The sequence below is a fragment of the Stegodyphus dumicola genome, chromosome 10 (genome assembly GCF_044657685.1).
Source record: "Stegodyphus dumicola isolate Sdum_Otavi_A_Nest chromosome 10, ASM4465768v1".
Lineage (NCBI taxonomy): Eukaryota > Metazoa > Arthropoda > Arachnida > Araneae > Eresidae > Stegodyphus > Stegodyphus dumicola.
In genome coordinates, this window is record NC_140777.1 from 177,387,378 (window position 1) to 177,402,935 (window position 15,558).

General features: G+C 32.0%; 1 long non-coding RNA gene across 1 annotated transcript in view; it reads right to left on the reverse strand.

Moving 5' to 3' along the window:
* The window catches only part of LOC146995211 (uncharacterized), a 361,401-nt gene extending 353,545 nt beyond the window's left edge, over nucleotides 1-7,856 (reverse strand). The window contains exon 1 of the long non-coding RNA XR_015043649.1: nucleotides 7,813-7,856. This is a non-coding gene — a long non-coding RNA (uncharacterized LOC146995211). The remainder of the gene's footprint in view (nucleotides 1-7,812) is intronic.
* Between the last annotated feature and the right edge of the window lie 7,702 nt (nucleotides 7,857-15,558).

Sequence of the window (15,558 nt, forward strand, 5' to 3'; positions counted from 1 at the left end):
GATACTTGAGAGTTTTAAACCGAAATTTTGGTGTGTAAGATTTGAAGATTTTTGTATTGTTAAAAGTATATTGTCTTTTTTCTAACACGATCTAACAAATATATACAGAAAGAAGCTCAATTTTTTTAATCGCTGTGTTAAAAGGCTATTAGCTCGATTTTTTTTTAATTGGTTCGAAATTTAAACCAGTTAAACAGAAAACATGTTAACTTCGATTTTTAAAGCGTAGAGTACTAACATAAACTTTCATGTTTTAATATCTTGAACAAGGAATAATGTGCGTAAGTGAAGCACGAAGCATAGTAAAGTCTTGATCAACTTCTGTGATGAGAAGTATCCAGTAGAATAAAGTGAGAAAGGAAAAAAAAAAAAAAACTCTGAAGACCAAAACCTATTTACTTCCGTCAAACAAACCCGTAAAGTAAATTTGTTCTTACTTCCTCCAGTTTCTGAGCCTTCTTCACTTCTCTTCCCCTCCCAGCAAAGTCCAAATAGCATTTAACAAAACAAGTGTCCCTACCCCTCGATCGTAATTACGAGCAGTTCTCTTAATCTCTTAATGGAATGTCAGTAGCCAGTGTTTGTCCTCAACTTTCTTTTCCTGTAAACATCTTGGGACCATTTTAAGATGGCCGTGTTGAATGGACACGAACCTGTACACACGTTAAGAGTAACAGCTGACGGCGTTCGAATGCTAACCACTTACTTGCCAATGTACCCGGATGAAAAATTTTATGAGAAAATTATTTTCAAATTTTACATAATAACTCGTTTAAATTTTTATTGCTTAATTTTTAAATATTAAAAAAACCTACTTTTAGAATAGTAAATTGATTATTATATCCACTCATAAAAAAGGCTTAGTTTGGCGTAGATTTTAAACAAATTAGACAACATTTTTGCATTTTTTGATGGTAGTAAAGAAGATTCATCTCAGATTTTATCTATTATAAACTCAACTGATCTAGCCGTCCATTTCACTTTTGCAACTAAATCGGACAATACCCTTACCTCCTTTTGATATTCTTATATAATTTTCAATGAATCTGATTTCAGCAATGTCCAAAATCGTAAAAATCTACAGTTCCAGCCATATACCTTTCAGATGATATTGACGTTGAAACCTTACTACAAACCGTTGCGTAAAGCTTTCTGTGAGAATTTGCAAGATAAACTCGAGGTAGATGTTTTAGAGAAAAGACTTGTGTTTACACATGAAAGCCACTTTTCATGTTTCCAGCTAATTATATCGCCATAATTTGCAATTTTGGAGCACGGAAATTCCACATGCTGTAATGGAAAACCAGCGTGATTCTCCAAAAGGTGAACATTTTCTGCCGCCATTTCCAACAGTTGTATTTTTTTTTTCCTTTTTACTTCCTTGTACGAAGTAAAAAGGAAGTATTGTAATCGCGAAAAATTTCGGGTATCATATTTGAACGACAATGTTCATTTGCACCGCTATCGAATGCAATTTAACGATGTTTCGGAGTGACATCCGTACATAAGGACAGAATAAAGGACTCTTTTCCCCCAAATAAATTATAAAACTGATTTAAAATGAATTCTAAAGATATTTTTTTCGTGGCGTCTGTACGTATCTCGCATAACTCAAAAACGACTATACTCAGAACGTTGAAATTTTGTATATAGGACTGCTATAAGATGTAGATGGGCACCTAGTATTTTGGTTGCAATCGGCCGCACCAAACGTATATAAATATATATATATATTTGCGAAGAAGAGGAATGTTTAAAAGCTATTGCATTTGACACTGTAGTTCCTGAGTAAAATAGTTACATCATGTAAAAGCAACAAACGATACTAAAGAAGTCTAAGTTATCGCGTAAAAACTTAATGTAAAAATCACAAAACGAGATAACTTCAAAACCAAAAAGGGATGAGAAAAAACTAATAAAGTTTAATACAAAAAATTTTAATAATTTTTAAATAATGTTCCCAAAATAATAATAAAATGATGCTCGCAAAATTTTTGACCACTAAGGCGTCTCTTGTTCATGTTATCTTTCTACTTTATATATATATATATATATATATATATATATAATTGTGCATTTTTTGCTTTAAAAATGATTGAATTATGTTGTTCTTATCTTCCGGTTAAGGTTTTTATGTGTTTCGTAAATCTGCATGCAATATTTGTACAATTAATCAACAATTTAAAACTTCTTGAAGTGCGGCTAAACCTAATTATTTTTACCATAGCGGCCATATTTGTTTACGTTTGAAACGTAGCGGAATAGTGGATTAGTGGATTTGTTGCCAATTTAGAGAAACTAATCTTCGCAGCAAAAAAGATAACGCCTTCTTTTATTATTGCCAATTAAATCATGCTTAATCCTTTCTGGAATTTTTTCGAGGAAATAAGTGTTTAAGATTTACTTCGTAATTTTTAATATAGATATTTTGAGTTTTATGTATTTTTGCCTTGTCGGGAAGTGAGAACTGAGTTAATTGAATGAGAAATACTGAATTGTCTGTGAAAAAATTGCTTTTTTTGTTTGTTTGTTTAATTTCTTTTATAGATTTATTATAGTATTTGAATAGAACATGTGGCAGCGATCAGATGATTATTCAGATGATACAAATTTTAAGCATTCTGAGTTATAAAAGGTTCCTGCCAAAGCAGGATAGACTTTGGTGTGTATATAATTTTATTTTTGTGAACCGTTTTCTACTGTGACAAACTATGCTATTATTTCATCATATAATCGTTTGCCAATAATTGCTATAGAATAGTATGAAAATCTTTTCAAAAATGCCTCACAATGCACCCTACAAGAGATGACGCCACCGAAGCACCAGCATACTAAGAAGCTTTTCATTTTCAAAAATAGATGGAGCCACATATGCACCTTCGTATCTTCTAAGTTTACTTATCTCTCAGCAGATGGCGGCACTGGAACCTCCATTAAATATCTCTGAATTCTAGCACAGTATGTGTACAGGTACTTTCCATTCTAGTAGATTCAACTCCCTTGATCCTCAAGATTTAGAAAGGTCAAGAAAATATATTGGTAAAGACCGCAATAGGCCGATTTCCTCGTACCCGAAGTTAAGACATAAGTTATAAAAGGTATGAAATCTAAAGCTGTTAAGGGAACTTAGCGTAGCCCCAGAGTGTCACTATGGTAAACAAATATAGTGAATTTTAAAAATTAAAATTGAAGTGCATTTATTCTATGGTGGTTTATGCTCTATCGACGAAGTAGATTTAATTCAATCCAATAAGTTTAATTGAAATGCAGGGGAAAATGTATATAATTTAATATGCCGTACAAGAAAGTCGTGTGGAAGTCAGATTTTCTCTTCGTGGGATATCGACTAGCGAGTGCATTAACCTAGATATGCTATCTTAGTGGTTGTTCCTTCAGCTTTGAGGAAGCGGATCCTGGCTTCAGTCTGCAGCAAAACGGTACTCCACAACATTGGCATAAAAAGGACGTACTGCAGATATTTATTTTGCTTACGTTCGAGACCACAGTGATAATCTAAGGTAATGAGAGAGTTGACCATTTGGCTAAGCAAGCGACTTATCGTAATACGAAATTAGTGTTGTCTGCTCTTAAGTCTTAATGGAAGAATCTGGCTTGGGAGCAAACTGTGGTTGATTGGAATGTTGAATATCTTGCTTCTTCGAAGGCTGAGTGGACAAAGAGATTTTTCCCGAGTGTTTTTCAACGACTTAAGAGTGATATTCTTAAGTGACTTTCAACAATTTTTAGCAAGGTTATAAACTTACTCAGATTTTGACCGCTCATGGGAATTTTGGAATTTACTTACCTCGTTTCAATATTGTAACCTATGAACTCTGTGCTCGCCGCGATGCTGTGGAAAATATGGAATGCATTTTATTCACTGTAAGTTGCATCCGAGTGCCAGAAGTGTATTTTAAATGAGTTTAGAGCAGCTCTCTATTTGCTGGCCTCCTGTTTTTTATGATCTTGTTAAATCTTTTGCAGTCTTGTGCCACTTTACTTGTTTGAACTTTCATTATTATTATTATTTATATAATTGGATTTTATGTCACTGTATTATTTTGTGTATTGTCTCTGTATGATTATATTACGTACTGATGTATTGTATTGTTGATTTATCATTTTTCCTTTGTATCAGTAATATTTTTAAGTATTATTTCATTTTTAGTCCAAAGGTAAAATTGGCCCGGAGAGGCTATTAATTTTGCTTTGGCATTTTGCGTTGATTCACTACAAGCGTTGTTTCTTTTTTTCAAATTGTTACCAGCAAATATTATTGCCCTGTATTATATTTAAAAAAAATAAATAATGAATGATCTGCATAAATGTGTCTATTTTTCTAGAATTATGTCAATTATTAATATTAAATATGTAAATTATTGTGTTAAAACAACGGTACCTACAGCCCTCCAGTTTTGAATAATGTAATCTTCCACCTAATATGGGAATCTGGAAGCCCAAAATTGAAATTTGGAATTTGTTTTATGATCGATTTCATATTATGTAAAACTTTGACGAATTTTTCATTAACAAACTCAAAGATTTCAAAGCGAGCAATGGCAACGTTGTACAGAAAAAAAAAAAAAAAAAAATTATTTAAGATTGGGTATCGGAAGTTCTAACGATATTTTCATTTAAAAATAATTTTGCAATATTGCTTTTGAACTGAATTTTTTGGTTTAAGTTCGAACAACAATGTATTTAATAAATAAAGGTAACACACCGAATATTAAATAAAACGCCCCTGTGGACGTAATTTAAAATCTGGAAACTTTAAGTTTATTATTATTATAACTATATTATTTTTAAGTTGGTTTATTTAAACGATAGTTTACCCTATCATTGGACTGGCCGCACTGGATCAAACGATATGCCCTTGCTTTGTTGGCCACCGGGATCCTCAAATGTAACGCCTTGCCATTTTTTCCTGGAATTTTGTTAAAGACGAAATGCCCGCGTCTCCATTTCCCCGGGACTTACAGCAACTGAAGTGCTTGGTGGTATATTTAATTATGGCAAAGCACACTAGGGCTATCTGCCTAAGAGGAGGGATGCCTTCGTGGAGGACTTTCTAAGGGAAACTGGTTCGTATACACGTTACACATGGGGAAAACCACGAAAACACCCATGCAGCCAGGCCGTTCGCGGGATTCGAACCTCGGACCGAACTACCAGTGTTCAGCGACTTTACCACTCGGCCGCTGTGGGCCTGAAGTGCTCGAATCATTAACAAGATTCAAGGATATTCTATCACGAGTGAGGCAAGAACTGAGATACTACGCAGATATTTGCCGTCTCAGCGGAGGGGCACGCATAAAACAAGTTGGATAACTATAGTTTCACTGTAAATTTGATTTATCCAAATAAAAATAATTACAGTGTTCCCAAGTACGCTTTCTTTTTGTCCCATTCATTATAAAACCACCCTGTATATTCACCATTTAAATCATTTACGATTACAATTTCCCTAACTATTAACAGAATCTTGCATTTAAATAAATTATAACCCATATATTTTGATAAAGAGTGTGTTAAAATATCTGGCATTTTAGTGAGAGATAATTAATCACAAAATATTTCATTAATTTATTTTCTTTTTACGAAAACAAAAAAAGATCTGAATAATGCCAGCTGATATTACATCTTATCTCTATTTCTATTCATATCGAATTCTGCACCACTTCTCATTTTCTAAAACATAGGAGGTTACAGTTACAAATGCAATCTAAACTGTTACGCCCATTTCCGATTAAAAATGGAATGGTTCTTGCATATCGCAGACGATGACACGTCGTACAAATTCCACGTTCGTTCTTTCCGACTACTGTCTGTTTTGGCAGATGGCGTTGGCAAAACAAAATTTAAACCTTTTTCAACACATCTTTTTTAATTGATTGTCCTAGTAATGACTTTTTCTGAACACAAAACGTGCCCAGAATAGGGAATCTCGGATTTTAATTTATGATCTTTCTGTAAAGTGATTCACTAACGTTGCCAGTTCCAAGGTTTAATCATTTTAGCTCTTGAATGACCAATTTATTTAGCTGAATGCAGAATCAAATAGTCATGTGTTGTGCTTAAAAAGAAATCTATTTTAGATGAAAGAGTCTTATTTATATTTATATACGCCAAAAATAGTTAAAGTTTTCACATTATTAATTACAAGAAGCAACCGAATGTTATTTTCCGTTGCTTTTTTACTTTTCGGTAATATAAAATAGCTTTTTTTTTTTTTTTTTTTGTCTCTTTTTGATTCATTGCATTGCAGCCTCGTAACTAGTATGTAAACAAGAGTTGGTAAAGGAAAAAAATCTAGTGATTCATTGTAATTGTTTGAAATACTATTAAAATCATATTGGTACAGTGAAATGTATAAATATGAATGAATTGCCTGCAGAAATCAATGGTCGAATAAACAAAATTGCTTAGTGGTAAATTTTGTTCTTCTGTTTTTAGCCCAAAGGGGCAATTTGCCCAGAAGAAATTTTGTTTTGGCATTTTCCGTAGAAATGTCAGTTCACTTTTCAAATCGTTGCACCAAATATTAGAGCCCTGTATTATATTTAAAGGAGTTAAATAATGAAGAATCTGCATGAATATATGTATGTTTCTCGCATTGTAAAAAAACAACGATAGAATCATCAAAATTTGAATAACGTAATCTTCCACAGAATGTGGGCATGTGGAAGCCCTAATTTGAATTTGAAATTTGTTTTATTATCGATTTCATATTTTGTAACACTTCAACCAATTTTTGATTAACAAAACTCAGCGATTTCAAAGCGAGCGATTGTAACACTGTACGGGGGGGGGACATTATCTCCAGCGCGCGGGACTCCGCATCGAAAATTCTAAAGATATGCTCATTTTAAAATTATTTTGTGATAGTACTGTTGAACTGAACTTTATGGTTTAAGTGCGAAGAACATGATAGTTATTAAATAAAGGTGACACACAAAATGTTAAGAAAACGCCCCCTTTGCACGTAATTTAAAATCTGAAACATTTCAGTTTTTTTTTTTTTTTTTTTTTTTTAAAGTTTGTTTGTCGATGGAAAAGGCTGTAAATGAGAATGGACTTTGCAGACTTACGCTCGTTTTGTCTATTCTCCAGTGAATGGATGGAAAAGAATGGGAACATATTCTCCAGTGAATGGACACTTTTTATTAGAAGATTCCAAAATCAATGTTTATTTCACCCTTCATCATCAAGGTGTGCCATAGACTATAGACCAATATTTTTCTCGTGAAGGAAGAATCTATATTTAAAATGTTCAAGCCTTAATCTCGATTCAAAATTGAGTTCACCGGAATGGTAACTGGCATCCGAAACTGGTTGGATTTATTTTTTCATGTACAGGAAGGAACCACCTAAACAAATCCAAATTAAAAAAAAAAAAAAAAAAAAAAAAAAAAAAAAAAAAAAAAACAGCGTCAATAGTAGACAGCTTATATGACTTCGTTTTAACAAATACACAGCAGTACAAGAGTCAGCATTTTTTAACGAAATGTGGCAACAAAATTTCTTTTGCATTTTAGCACAAATTGGTTTAAAAAGTGCTTGTTTGGATTATGATATAGTTTTACGAAAAATTTTTAAATCAGGAATTTTAATATTATGAGGGGGAGGGATAAAATAGAAGGGGAAAAACTAATGTATCTGAGCGATGGAAAAGAATGGGAACATATTTCCTAAAACAATCATAATAAGCAACAGGAATCATTAGTAAGTATGACAAACTACAATTTTGGCAGTTAACAGAACCTTCTTCCTCAACTGCGGAAGTGTAAGTTATGGAAAAGAATCACGTACCTGTTTAGAGCAACAGAGATAAATGCAACAAACTTCCAGCTAAACGGAAGAATATAGGAAAGAAAGAGTTTTTCTTTTTATTTGTGTTTTGAAGAAAAAAGAGCTATTAACGCCATCTATTGAATAAAATTGAATTTGAAAACATTAAAAAACAACTCTTACGGTGCAAAAATATAATAATCAGATCGTAAACCAGAAAAGAAAAAAAGGGAAAAGAAGTAATGACTTTATTAACCAAAAAAGCAAGATTTTTTATGTAATGGAAAATTATAAATCTTCTCTTGGCCATCACTACTGGCAAAAATAATAATAATAATTAAAGAAGATTTTTTAAAAAATCTGAAAGGTGTCAGTTTTTAAATTACGTCCAAAGGGGCGTTTTTTTAACATTTTGTGCGCTACTTTTGTTTATTAAATATCATGTTATTTGCATTTAAACCATACAATTCAGTTCAAGAGCAATATTGCAAAATAATTTTTAAATGAGCAAATCTTTAGAATTTCGGATATGCAGTCTCACGCGCTGAAGATAAAAAAAGTTTTTTTTTTTTTTTTTTTTTTTTCTGTACAGCGTTGCCATTGCTCGCTTCGAAATCCTTGAGTTTGTTAGTCAAAAATTTGTTAAAGTTTTACAAAATATGAAAACGATAATAAAACAAATTCCAAATTTCAAATTTGGACTTCCAGATGCCCATATTAGGTGGAAGATTACGTTATTCAAAACTGGATGGCTGTAGGTACCGTTGTTTTATCACAATGCGAGAAACATAGACACATTTATGCAGATCCTTCATTATTTAATTTCTTTAAATATAATACAGGGCGATAATATTTGCTGTCAATAATTTGAAAAGAGAAACAACGCTTATAGTGAATCAACGCAAAATGCCAAAACGAAATTAATAGTTCTTCTGAGCAAATTGCCCCTTTGGACTTTAAAAAAAAAAAAAAAAAAAAAAAAAAAAAAAAAAAAAAAAAAATTCTATAGCCTATAAAATTCTCTATAACTATAGAGTTTACGGTTCTATTTAATTTTCAAGAAAAAATTAATCTACTCTGCAAATGTACACAATTTACGCCAATTCCTGTTACATATTACTAGCTCATTTTACATTAGTTTTACGGTACATTCATTCTTTTGTTACCTTTGAATGATAGGATTGCGAAAGAGATTAAAAACAAATGCCATCATGCTAATATCCCATTTTCATGTAATAAATGCAGATTAAAATATCCCATCTTCATGTAATAAATGCGTTTTAAAAAGTGTCTTCTTTTGGCAAATTATATTTCTTGAAGGCGTTTTACATCCAACCAATTTCTTGGTTCCGTGAATTATCCCTATTCTAATCACTCTTTATCAGCATTTCAAGAATTTTTTTTCACTCGCGTTTGGTTCTGTTTCCTGCCAAACGATGGCGCTAGGGGTTTCATTTTCTAGCATTTAAAAGAATTCTTGGATTTTTCTCTGTTGTTCTCATATGGGCACATGTGCCTTTTTCGTCATTTTTGGTACTGCAGCTGAGTTTACGGTTCTATTTAATTTTCAAGAAAAAATTAATCCTACTCTGCAAATGTACACAATTTACGCCGATTCCTGTTGCATATTACTAGCTCATTTTACATTAGTTTTAGGGTACATTCATTCTTTTGTTACCTTTGAATGATAGGACTGCGAAAGAGATTAAAAACAAATGCCATCATGCTAATACCGGCGAATAACAGAACGCTAGAAAATTTGATATCATAGTTTGCTAAGGATGTTCACCTAGAGATTTAAATTTTCATCTCTGCAAAGTTACGACTCCACAAGAAATAAATTAGTATAATTGGGAAAATTTGAAAATATTTGCAGAGAATGAATTTGCAATTTTGATAGATGACATAGTTCTTTCCATGAGTGACAGAGTGCATTTTGCTAGGCTGTTTATGTAAATATGCAAAACTTCCGCAACTGCCTGAACAGCTATTGGTCGAAAATCTCCCATTTTCATGTAATAAATGCAGATGTTTAAAATTTGGCTGCAGGAATATATGCTAGAAAATGGAAAGCACTTCCGTGGCATTATTTTAATTCCTAACTGAATTTTTTAATGCGTTATTTGGATGTCTTTATATGGTACACATACATTATGTTTTGCATATTTAAAGCTAATAAATATGATATTTATAATTATCGTTATTTATCGCTGTTATATTTAAATTTTATTTCTTATTTGTTGGTTGGTTTCTTATATGTAGCTTGTTATGTAAACAAGTAATCATAATTTTTTTAGGCAAAAGTAATGTTTTATAAACTGTTTTTTCAATAGAAGACTTATTACATACCAGTTCCTATTTTCATTGATATCAATTAAAGTTTGAGACAAAAAATAAGTAAATCATTAATAATGGAAGCATTAATATTTTAGTAAATCATAAAAAAGATCTTGCAGAATATCCAGAATAAATTTTACTATTCCCTGAGGAGATTCGTAAGTATATTGCCATTAATACTGATCGTATTCCAATACAGAAATCTTAAAACTAAAAACTTTGACTTATTTATGGAATAGAGAAAAATTTATATTATTTTAATTACATACTTTCAGAAACTGTATATATATATATTTTTTAAATTACAGTGGTATTCAGTTTATTCATTTATTTTTTGGTGCTCCTATTTTCAACTTTGGAGCATAATCTTATCGGTTTAGATTAGGTAATTTTAATAAAAAAAGAAAAAATAACTTATTTTTTAATTACGGATGCGTCAAATTCCTTTTATATGATGTAAACAAAATTTAATGCAAAATAAAATGTTAAGATGGAATTTTTGAAGTTTATTTTATTCAAAGCACATTAAAAAATGAAATGATTGCCAAAAAGGAGCCAGTCACCTGACCCAGCAGCTTGACCATTATTAGTATTGCTTCCCCCTCCCCAACCTGCTAAAAAATTTGAAATGGCTGCGACTTAATTAATTTATATGAACGGGTTTCTACTATATGAAAGATTGCAGCATTTGTAGAATGTAAAAGTTTGTAAGACTTTTTTTTTTTCCTTTCAAAAAAGCAATGCAAATCTGTATTTTTTTATTTAATGATTTTTCCAAATACCTTTATATATAATTTACCATTTCATAACAATAAATATTGATAATATTTTTAATAAAGTTGCTAAATTTATCTCGGCGTTGCTCCCTCCATAATTCACAAAATTACTAATTGTAATTCCATTACGTTTTTAAGAAACTGTATCCCCAAGAGGAGGTTCTTATTAAAAATCAAATAAATAATATCTCTTCCTGGAGCTAATCTAACTATTGCTAACATCTTTAAATTTGTACGTGCTGTGCATAGTACATGTTAAAATACAGGCAACTGGATACAGTTCTACAGTATACAGGTTGCTTATTATTATCTTTTTTCGTAGTTCAAATTTATATATTAGAATTTAATATACTTTACTTTCTTCCTTACCATTTTATATTATTATACTGTTACGAATTCTGTATATATGTGAGTAATTTGAGTGAAATTATAAGTGAAATTGTAATATCTTTTGTGCAATACATGAAAAGTCTGAAGAGACGACGCTGTGTTGGAGAACTTAGATTACAGCGGCAAGCTTAAACATTGAGGTAAATGGCTACCTCGCTAAATTGGCGACTAATTTTTATCGCTATATTTGGCGAGAAATTGCCAACGCCAAAGCTGGGGACATTTGGATCCAGTCCTTTTTATACCTATAATCAGTACTGTAATTCAATAACTATAATAAATTCGTATGTGTAACAATAACTGCATGTGGCCCTTGTATGTACATTGTGGGAGGGGGAGGAATCTGTAAGTTTTCAGATTGTGTGTGGGGGGGGAGGAATCTGTAAGTTTTCAGATTTTAAATTACGACCAAAGAGGCTTTTTTTTAACGTTTTGTGTGTTACCTTTATTTATTAAATATCATGTTTTTTGAACTTGAACCATAAAATTCAGTGCAAAGCAATGTCGCGAAATAATTTTAAAATGAGCCTATCTTTAGAATTTCCGATACACAGTTCCGCGCGCTGGAAATAAAAAATGTTTCTTTTTCCCCGTAGAATGTTGCCATGGCTCGCTTTAATATCCTTGAGTTTGTTAATCAAAAATCCGTTAAAGTTTCACAAAATATGAAATCGATCATAAAACAAATTCCAAATTTGGTCTTCCACATGCCCATAATTCGTAGGAGAATGACGTCATTCAAAATTGGGTGGCTCTAGGTACCGTTGTTTTATCACAATGCGAGAAACAGACATACATTTATGCAGATTTTTCATTATTTAATTTCTTGAAATATAATGCCGGATTCTAGACATTTGGTGGCAACCGTTTGAAAAGTGAAACGGACATTTATAGTGATTCAAAGCAAAATCGCAAAACGGAAACAATAATCTTTCAGGGGCAAAGCACTTTGGACTAAAAACGGGGGGGGATACAGCTCCATACTCCCGTTCTACTAGGTCGACTGACGAAATTCAAATTTCATTTTCCATGTATTGTTCTTATGTTCCGGTTAAGGTTTTTATGCCTTTAGTTAATCTGCATGCAATAGTTATAGAATTATCAGCAATTTAAAAGTGTCGCTACGCCTAACTAGGCTACCATTTGTTTCGAGTTGGAACCAAAAGTTAACTTTCAATTTCAACTTTTCAGTTTTAATTTGAATTAAAATTTTGTTTTCCTGTCCGTTGTCCGAATTGCTTGTTTTAATGTGCAAACTCTAATTTTAACTGTAAAAATTGTTTTTTTAGCTGTTTTTAACCATATTTGGTGTTTTAAGTTTTTCTTAATTTATTTCGTATTGTTTTTTATGTATCTTTGCCTTGCTCGAAGTGAGAACTGAATTGATTGAATGTGAAACCTATCTCTAATGAAATTCGAGGAAATAAGTTTAAATAAAGGGCAGCAAAAAATGTGAATAATTTAAAAGGCAGTACAAAGAGGTCATGTGGTATCCACATCACATATTTTCTTCTAAGTTTGCTGTTCCTATTTTTCTGCCTTCGTTTATGTTCTTGTAAAGTTTCTTCTTCTTCGTACTTTCCGCTGAGAAACGAATTCACAAAGGATTGACCTGAACTTTTGTTCTGGTCTACTAGATTACAGATTATCTTTTCGAATGCATACAGGGCCACCATTTTTATTGTGTTGCAGCTTTCCATTCAATGGTATCTCTATCTCTAACCTCACTTATCAGCCATTCTTCTCCACTTACCACCTTTTCATAGTGGATTTTATCGCTCATCATCGCTATCATATCCCTAAGAGGACTGTTTATTACAAGGGAGATAACTTTTACTTTTCATCTTCGATTGATAAAATGCATTTTTGCTGAAGCTTATCGCTTCAAAGAATTAAATAAACATGTAGGATTTGTCTCGCAAATGGAAAGATACCTAAGCATGGATAAAGCCAAAAGGAGGAATGAAACTTAAATATTGGTGATCTATTTTCCTATAAATTTGAATATTGTGAACAGCGTGACACGTCTATAAAATAACAATTTAATTTATGTTTGATCCCAACTATTTTTTTCTTCTTTTCAATAGCTTTTTTTCGTAGCAAATTTTCCCTAAACATTTTTTTTTCCAGATCTAACAAAATATGAATTTTTATTTAACAGAACATTAAAATACTGCTAAAAGCATTGCTTAGTCTTTACTTTATTTTGTCATGTTGAAATTGTTACACATTGTTTTATTTAAATTCCAGATCTATTTAAAATATACGAGGAATGAAATTGAAATATTGGTGATCTATATATTCTTATAGATTTGAATATTGTGTACAGTGTGGCAAATATGTAAAACATCAGGTAGTAATGAAAGTTTTCCGCCAAAAAACGTTCTTAATAAGGTTAAAAAAAAACATGAAAGCAGTACTTTTGGTGCTCGTAGTAATCACCACCCAAATCTATGATTTTCTGCCAATGTTTTGGTAGCTTTTCAAAGCCTTCGGCCCAGAAACTTAGAAGCCGCGAGTAAAAAAAAACTGATCAACTTCATTTCGGACGTCCTGTGCAGGATGGAAGATAGCACCAACAAGATGCAGCTGCAGGTATGAAAAAAGGAGAACTCCGAAGGAGCGATGTCGGGGCTATATGATGACGTGGCAAAAGATCCCATTCGGGTCCGTACAGAGTCCAGCCTGTGAATGCAGACACGCGTGGTCTTGTATTACCTTAATGGAATATTACCTGTTTGCGTAAGAAATCAGTTCGATGTTTTTCCTTGATAGTATCGTCAACACGGACTAGCACCTCGCTGCATACCTTAGTGTCGAGAGTTTTACCTTTTGCCAGGTACTCTTTGTGGATGATACCACGGCAATCCCTTGCTTGAGTCAGCCCATGCTACACCCCTCGATTGAACTTGTACACTGAACTTGTACGATTGAGCTTATACACTGAACTCGATTGAACTTGTGCACGATTGAACTTGTTCAACAACAACAACAAAAAAAACACAGTTCTATATTTCCTGTTCTACTGGGCCGATTGGCGAAATTCAACTTACTTTTTTCATGTCTCGAAAGCGCGACTTAGGATATGTATTAGACTTAAATATAGCATTGTTCTAATATATTGTTCTAATATAGGTATTTTGACACAAAATTGGACTTTTTCTGAAATAACATACCCATTTTTTTTCCATATTTCAATTCTACGACACAAATTACTCAATTACCAAGTTTTGTAAAAATCGCACGAGTCGTTTTTAAAAAATCAGCTCGCAAAGTTTTAGCTCCTGAATGTTAATTGAGTTTGGTATATATTTATCAATCTCTCTTTTTTTTTTTTATTAAACTTATTTGATTCTTCCTTTCACATTTCGAAATTCAGGTTCATTCCATATAAAATTCGCCCATTTTTTATGACTTTTTCTTTAAATTTTCATTTTTAAATAATTTTTTCTAATTTTTTAAAAACATTTTTGAATTATAATCTATAAAATTTTTACCATTATCTTAATGTAGACGTGTTTCTAAGCATACCTGCAAAAAAGTACAGTTTTGTATTCAAAATTTCTGAAGATATACGTGATTTTATATATAGGCGCATTTTGAAATTCGGCATATTTGCTGACAGCGATAAAACATCAAATGTCGTTTAGACACTTTGCTAAAGTTATTTGGAAGTAGAAACGTAGTGAATAGTTTTCCGCTCATGCACAATGTAAAAAGGTAAGAACGAGGTGCCTTTTTTTCCGCTCCGGCGTTAATGGAAGGGAAAGAAAATTTGGTTGCCACATATTATTAAGAAATTTATTCTTGGCAGAAACTAAAAAAATTGGGCCAAGATAAATTTTTGAATTTCTCTGTAAGTTTTGTACCAAATTTTACAAAATTTAATATCTAGGCATAATTTGAGTCGTAGAATCGAAATATTGAAAAAACAATGGGTATGTTATTTCAGAAAAAGTCCGATTCTGTGTCAAAATACGAGCTATATATAAATCTAATATATATCCCAAGTCGCGCTTTCGAGACATGAAAAACGCAATTTGAATTTTGTCAATCGGCCCAGTAGAATGGGAGATATAGAACTCCCCCATCATGCAACATTAGTACCTAAAACTGTACACATGATTTGGTAACATTCTGTAGTTGACTTTTTGCAGCGGAATTGAAAGTAAATGATGGTTCTAATCTGGTGGCGTGATAGTAACAGACACCATGTACTTAATGATACCGATTTTTACAAATTTTACAGCACAGTGTTTGTTCT